The sequence below is a fragment of the Montipora foliosa genome, chromosome 12 (assembly GCF_036669935.1).
Source record: "Montipora foliosa isolate CH-2021 chromosome 12, ASM3666993v2, whole genome shotgun sequence".
In the NCBI taxonomy this organism is placed as follows: domain Eukaryota; kingdom Metazoa; phylum Cnidaria; class Anthozoa; order Scleractinia; family Acroporidae; genus Montipora; species Montipora foliosa.
In genome coordinates, this window is record NC_090880.1 from 17487474 (window position 1) to 17494973 (window position 7500).

At 39.3% G+C, this 7500-nt stretch overlaps 1 protein-coding gene across 3 annotated transcripts in view; it reads right to left on the minus strand.

The window, feature by feature from the left end:
* LOC137979942 (uncharacterized) overlaps positions 1-4616 on the minus strand; it is a 12437-nt gene extending 7821 nt beyond the window's left edge. For 2 of the 3 annotated variants that reach the window (XM_068827259.1, XM_068827258.1), the window contains exon 1: positions 1-256. This exon is cut by the window's left edge and continues 39 nt beyond it. The gene's annotated coding sequence lies outside the window, so the exon portion shown is untranslated. Of the gene's footprint in view, positions 257-4542 lie in introns of those variants that run through there. The other variant, XM_068827260.1, reaches the window with a different exon arrangement.
* Between the last annotated feature and the right edge of the window lie 2884 nt (positions 4617-7500).

Sequence of the window (7500 nt, forward strand, 5' to 3'; positions counted from 1 at the left end):
ACACACTTCCGCACTGACAGTGGGGTTGGATTGTGATTCCAGCTGAGCAGACAGGAATTTTAATAACTTGAATATGTATCTACATGTACTTATTAGCATTCCCGTTGTCGGAGAGAGATGCATGATTGAACCCGCGCGTTCGCCATTGTGCGGATCGGAAGCACAACCCATCGCGGAAGCCTAAGAAAAAATAGGAAAACTAACCGTTTGAAGAGCAGAGCTGTGAGTAAACTAAGTGAGACTAAAATGTATGAAGTGCCTACTTGACCTAACCGCATTGGGCTACATCGGAAGCCACGCTTCTTGCTACAATTACCATGATTTAGAACATAACTGCGTAAAGTGATGAGTAATATGCAATTTCACACAAAAGTCTTGCTGTCTGCAAACATTAAAGTAAAAGGTATCTAAGGAAAACAAAAGATGGGATGAGGGATTATTTTGAGCCATTGCTAAGGAAACGTTATTGTCAAATAAATTTGCAAACCAACATTTAGCCTGTTCTTACATCAATTTCCTCTGTAGGTTAGTATTATAGAGTCTCATTGACACATTGAGGTGGTGCGTCACTTCAACACAAGCTTGCTGGTAGTTTTTTTTTTTTCTTTTTTTAAATTAGAATTAAATGTAAATAACTTTTGGTGTCTTTTGATAGCCTCCAAATGGACCTTATATACACATACCACTTAGCTGGGCAAGTTGAAAATAACAGATTAAAAACCTATAGAAGAAATGGTGGGGAGTCAAATTACACACCGACATACATCAGCGAATAATGTTGTCAGACGTTTTGGAGCAAATGAGAGATCTTCATTTGCGTACAAAATACTAGTACAGTTTAGGAAATTGTAACGTTTTATGCCTTATTTTTTATAGAGAGAGAGACGAATGCTAGTCTTATAATACTTTTTAATCCAGATCGCGTCTACGTCGAGCAGTCCAACAGTATCGAATTTCGAATATTTCTGAATCGTCTTCTGATAATCACGAGATACAATCATCAATGTCAAATCATAGCAAGAGTCGATTACACTATCATAAGAATGTCACACACTGTCACAATGCCGTATCGTTACAGAAATCCATGAATATACGTACATATTTAACCTGAAACATAATAACCCTGATATATATTTATAAAACTCCTTCCAATTACAAAGCTACCATTGATGATAGTCACTTGATAGCAGGCGTATGATCAGCAAGGGAGGAAAATGGCATTTCCAAGCGTTCCCTCTTAACAGAGATCTCTTTTCGTTTGCGTTCGCTGTGTTGATGAGTACAGGAGAAGAAGCCTATGCCATGGGTCAAAATTCACTTTGATCCAACCGCCGTCCACAACCTTGGACGACATGTACAGTCTTCAATCCGCATGCCCCGTGATCTGTTCGCTGATTGTGACTTGAGCCCGCTGTGTCCTACGCATTCCTTTACAAGATTTCCGCTGTTGTTAAGTGAGCCCACGCAAGGTGAAGTATCACGTGAGGATTCGGTCACCAAGTAACCACTGCGCAAGCTCGACACAATGAGTTTCGACCCATGGCAGAGGGTTTTTTTCCCTTACTTGTCAGCCCAGCGAAAGCAAAAAGAAAAGAGACCTCTGCTAGCAGAGAATTCCGGGCGTATGCATGCCCATGACTCCCCTGCTTTCCGCGCTTTGTAATTGCCTCCGTTAACAGAAACGTGTGGCTATGGGCCTGGAAATTGACGCGACTTTCATCTAATTTCATCTAATGAGATTTTAAGCACAGCAAAAAATTAGTGCTGGAGCAGTTAGAATTATATTTTGCTTCATTTTTTTTTATCTCAGCTTCCAAAGGGAACTTATCCATATGGGTCACTCAACTGAATAAGCCACTAGGCAGCAAAAGAGACAAGCACAGAAAAAGTACTGTGAGAAAGACAGGGAAGTCAAAAGAAGCTGCAAGAAGGGCAGAATAACTTATGCCAACAACTTGGCCAGAAATACAGAGGAAATTGCCTGAAAAGGAGACATAAAGATACCGGTCCGATAACATCACACGCAAACTCGGTGGTCATAGAAGAACCATAGACCGCCTAATAAGAGAAAATATTGGAACCCTGCTCACCTAACGGAATAGGGAACTAAATTTAGTCACACGAGGCATCATGTCATCCCTACGCCAGAAGAACTTAAACCCGATGAAGTCATTCTTCACGAAGGAACTAACGACTTGCGTCATGCAGAACCAAGTATGATCGCTGAAGGGATTGTGGACATTGACAATTAGATTATTTTTAGGATCCAGAAACTGACATTAAAATTTCAGAAATCATCACTAGAGGAGACAATTCAACTTTAAACACTAAAGGTAAAGCAGCCAATAAATTGGTCACACAGTTCTGTAATCAGAACTCATGGAAAATTCTAAGTCACAACAACATTTCAAAGCAGGAACTTTACAACGGATTGCACTTGAATAAGGACGGTAATAGTGCTTTTTGCTCTGAAAAAAAGTATTGCTTATTGCTTCAATTGTCATTGACTCAATGTTAAAGTGCATATGACTCGAAATAATACGCGGATAATAATACGCGGATAATAGAAAAAGTCTTTCTGTGTGGTCTATGTGGGGATCATGACAGAGATCAGTCCAGCCCAACACGAATGGTTTTATGGTATTGTGGCTGTATGGGTTTTCTTCAACTTTCCTTGCTTCTACAAAAAATCGCCTCAACGCACTGGACAGTTCCGTCGACTCCATATTTTCCAGACCCTTTTGGAACCTCTTTTCTTTTCTCCACGTTAAAAATTGGACGAAAATTATATACGTAGTAGCTTGGTAAATAGACTCTGTCACAAAAAAATGTAATTAACCTTTAGTTTGTTTATACTAAAAACAAAACTAAATTCAAAGACGTTGACAGCATATTTTGTGGACGTTTTGGTGTTGCTTGGTACGGCATTGTCAACCAGTTTGGTAATTTCTCCATCACTGGCTTCTGCAAAACGAATTTTGTTGTCTTCCATGATCAATCAAAAGTTTAGCTTAAACGTTTGCTCGTTTGCTCGTTTCCTGGTTTTTCTTTCGTAGAAATAAAAGCAGACGACGGATATCAAATCGGACAGCGGATATCCTCTGATAACCATCGCCCGATTTGTATCATGTGATCAGTTTTATCCAATGACAGCCCGCAGAAATTAATCCGTGGGTTATAACGTATAATAACTGGTGGTGAAGGTATTTTCGCGCGGTTTATTGAATACGCGGGAAAAGCAGATCTTAACAAAAGTTATTGAATTCCAAAGAGAAAATTGGGAGTATAGTAACCAGGCATTTTTCGAAGATAATTAATCAACAATATTTGTAAAAAAGTTTATTTCGGATGTGTCAGTCAGCCCTACAAATGTAAGACAACCCTACTAACAATGTAAGACAAGCTTACTATAATAACGAAAGTTAAATATAATCTGATAGAAGTTGTGCTACGCCAGATACGAAAAACCACTAAAAAACCACCCTTTAGACGTGGCCAAAAAACATGTGGAAATGTATTCCTCATCTAGTGCAGCAGCACAAAACCCCGAGGAAAGGGTAAAAATTATTAAAATAGCACATAATAAAACAGTAATGGACATTGATACCGACTGACGTAGAATGACCTAAGTCTCCCACCGAAACTGTTTAATACCCTTAACAAGTCCCGTGCACCCATCCGTGTATGCCAATGTGACCAGTAGCACGTGACCAAATTACGGGTTCAAGTTTAGAGCCCATCGAGGAGGCCATACTCCTGCTGACACTTAAGCTAGTTTGTTTACAGCGTACATCTTTGATACTGGGTATCAATGTTTTGGTCAATTGACATCTGTCAGAACAAGGTATCCGCTGACCAGTATCACGTGACCACAGCGCGGGGTCAGGTTAGACCTCATGAATATCCGTTGTATTGCCGGTTGCTGCTTTAATAATTAAATCATTTTCTTTGCTTTCTTCTATAGAAAAATTCATTGCCTAACTAGCGAATTTCACAGTAAATTTTACGCTAAAAACCTATATTGCGCGAGTCACAAAGCAATGAGTGTGCTATCGGTTTTTCGAGTGAAATTTACTTTGGAATTCAACAGTTTGGCATGGAATTTTTGTTGAATCGCACGAGTTTTCAAAGAAAGCAAGCACACCCTCAGTGAGTGATTGGAAAGGAAAAAAGCGATTTCAGAGTTAACTGTCAATATCCAGCGAATAGACCAATTTCGATATATACCTCAATTTAATGTAAACAAGAATAAGTGATCAAAATTAGTCGGAAACTCTCGTTTCCGTGTCATAAGGCGATTAAAAATTAATCAAAGCTTAAAAGCGTGAGAAACTAGCTGTAGAACTGAGAGTAGCCTTTTGCTTTTATGTAAAATAAAAGGGGTAAACGTTCAGAAGCCAACCAACCGCCATAGAAAATTGCTTACATTAATTCCACTCGATCACTCATTGAACTAATAAGACAGATTAACACTTCACGTCCGGAAATGCAACATGAGAGAGATGAAAACACTGCCTCTGGATGTTAATTCTCACAACTTACCTTTAGTTGAAAAATTCGAGAGTGATTCGTTTAATTCCAACACACTTCCGCACTGACAGTGGGGTTGGATTGTGATTCCAGCTGAGCAGACAGGAATTTTAATAACTTGAATATGTATCTACATGTACTTATTAGCATTCCCGTCGTCGGAGAGAGATGCATGATTGAACCCGCGCGTTCGCCATTGTGCGGATCGGAAGCACAACCCATCGCGGAAGCCTAAGAAAAAATAGGAAAACTAACCGTTTGAAGAGCAGAGCTGTGAGTAAACTAAGTGAGACTAAAATGTATGAAGTGCCTACTTGACCTAACCGCATTGGGCTACATTGGAAACCACGCTTCTGGCTATAATTACCATGATTTAGAACATAACTGCGTAAAGTGATGAGTAATATGCAATTTCACACAAAAGCCTTGCTGTCTGCAAACATTAAAGTAAAAGGTATCTAAGGAAAACAAAAGATGGGATGAGGGATTATTTTGAGCCATTGCTAAGGAAACGTTATTGTCAAATAAATTTGCAAACCAACATTTAGCCTGTTCTTACATCAATTTCCTCTGTAGGTTAGTATTATAGAGTCTCATTGACACATTGAGGTGGTGCGTCACTTCAACACAAGCTTGCTGGTAGTTTTTTTTTTTTTCTTTTTTTAAATTAGAATTAAATGTAAATAACTTTTGGTGTCTTTTGATAGCCTCCAAATGGACCTTATATACACATACCACTTAGCTGGGCAAGTTGAAAATAACAGATTAAAAACCTATAGAAGAAATGGTGGGGAGTCAAATTACACACCGACATACATCAGTGAATAATGTTGTCAAACGTTTTGGAGCAAATGAGAGATCTTCATTGGCGTACAAAATACTAGTACAGTTTAGGAAATTGTAACGTTTTATGCCTTATTTTTTATAGAGAGAGAGACGAATGCTAGTCTTATAATACTTTTTAATTCAGATCGCGTCTACGTCGAGAAGTCCAACAGTATCGAATTTCGAATATTTCTGAATCGTCTTCTGATAATCACGAGATACAATCATCAATGTCAAATCATAGCAAGAGTCGATTACACTATCATAAGAATGTCACACACTGTCACAAAAATGCCGTATCGTTACAGAAATCCATGAATATACGTACATATTTAACCTGAAACATAAAAACCCTGATATATATTTATAAAACTCCTTCCAATTACAAAGCTACCATTGATAATAGTCACTTGATAGCAGGCGTATGATCAGCAAGGGAGGAAAATGGCATTTCCGGGCGTTCCCTCTTAACAGAGATCTCTTTTCGTTTGCGTTCGCTGTGTTGATGAGTACAGGAGAAGAAGCCTATGCCATGGGTCAAAACTCACTTTGATCCAACCGCCGTCCACAACCTTGGACGACATGTACAGTCTTCAATCCGCATGCCCCGTGATCTGTTCGCTGATTGTGACTTGAGCCCGCTGTGTCCTACGCATTCCTTTACAAGATTTCCGCTGTTGTTAAGTGAGCCCACGCAAGGTGAAGTATCACATGAGGATTCGGTCACCAAGTAACCACTGCGCAAGCTCAACACAATGAGTTTCGACCCATGGCAGAGGGTTTTTTTCCCTTACTTGTCAGCCCAGCGAAAGCAAAAAGAAAAGAGACCTCTGCTAGCAGAGAATTCCGGGCGTATGCATGCCCATGACTCCCCTGCTTTCCGCGCTTTGTAATTGCCTCCGTTAACAGAAACGTGTGGCTATGGGCCTGGAAATTGACGCGACTTTCCTCTAATTTCATCTAATGAGATTCTAAGCACAGCAAAAAATTAGTGCTAGAGCAGTTAGAATTATATTTTGCTTCATTTTTTTTATCTCAGCTTCCAAAGGGAACTTATCCATATGGGTCACTCAACTGAATAAGTCACTAGGCAGCAAAAGAGACAAGCACAGAAAAAGTACTGTGAGAAAGACAGGGAAGTCAAAAGAAGCTGCAAGAAGGGCAGAATAACTTATGCCAACAACTTGGCCAGAAATACAGAGGAAATTGCCTGAAAAGGAGACATAAAGATACCGGTCCGATAACATCACACGCAAACTCGGTGGTCATAGAAGAACCATAGACCGCCTAATAAGAGAAAATATTGGAACCCTGCTCACCTAACGGAATAGGCAACTAAATTTAGTCACACGAGGCATCATGTCATCCCTACGCCAGAAGAACTTAAACCCGATGAAGTCATTCTTCACGAAGGAACTAACGACTTGCGTCATGCAGAACCAAGTATGATCGCTGAAGGGATTGTGGACATTGACAATTAGATTATTTTTAGGGTCCAGAAACTGACATTAAAATTTCAGAAATCATCACTAGAGGAGACAATTCAACTTTAAACACTAAAGGTAAAGCAGCCAATAAATTGGTCACACAGTTCTGTAATCAGAACTCATGGAAAATTCTAAGTCACAACAACATTTCAAAGCAGGAACTTTACAACGGATTGCACTTGAATAAGGACGGTAATAGTGCTTTTTGCTCTGAAAAAAAGTATTGCTTATTGCTTCAATTGTCATTGACTCAATGTTAAAGTGCATATGACTCGAAATAATACGCGGATAATAATACGCGGATAATAGAAAAAGTCTTTCTGTGTGGTCTATGTGGGGAACATGACAGAGATCAGTCCAGCCCAACACGAATGGTTTTATGGTATTGTGGCTGTATGGGTTTTCTTCAACTTTCCTTGCTTCTACAAAAAATCGCCTCAACGCACTGGACAATTCCGTCGACTCCATATTTTCCAGACCCTTTTGGAACCTCTTTTCTTTTCTCCACGTTAAAAATTGGACGAAAATTATATACGTAGTAGCTTGGTAAATAGACTCTGTCACAAAAAAATGTAATTAACCTTTAGTTTGTTTATACTAAAAACAAAACTAAATTCAAAGACGTTGACAGCATATTTTGTGGACGTTTTGGTGTTGC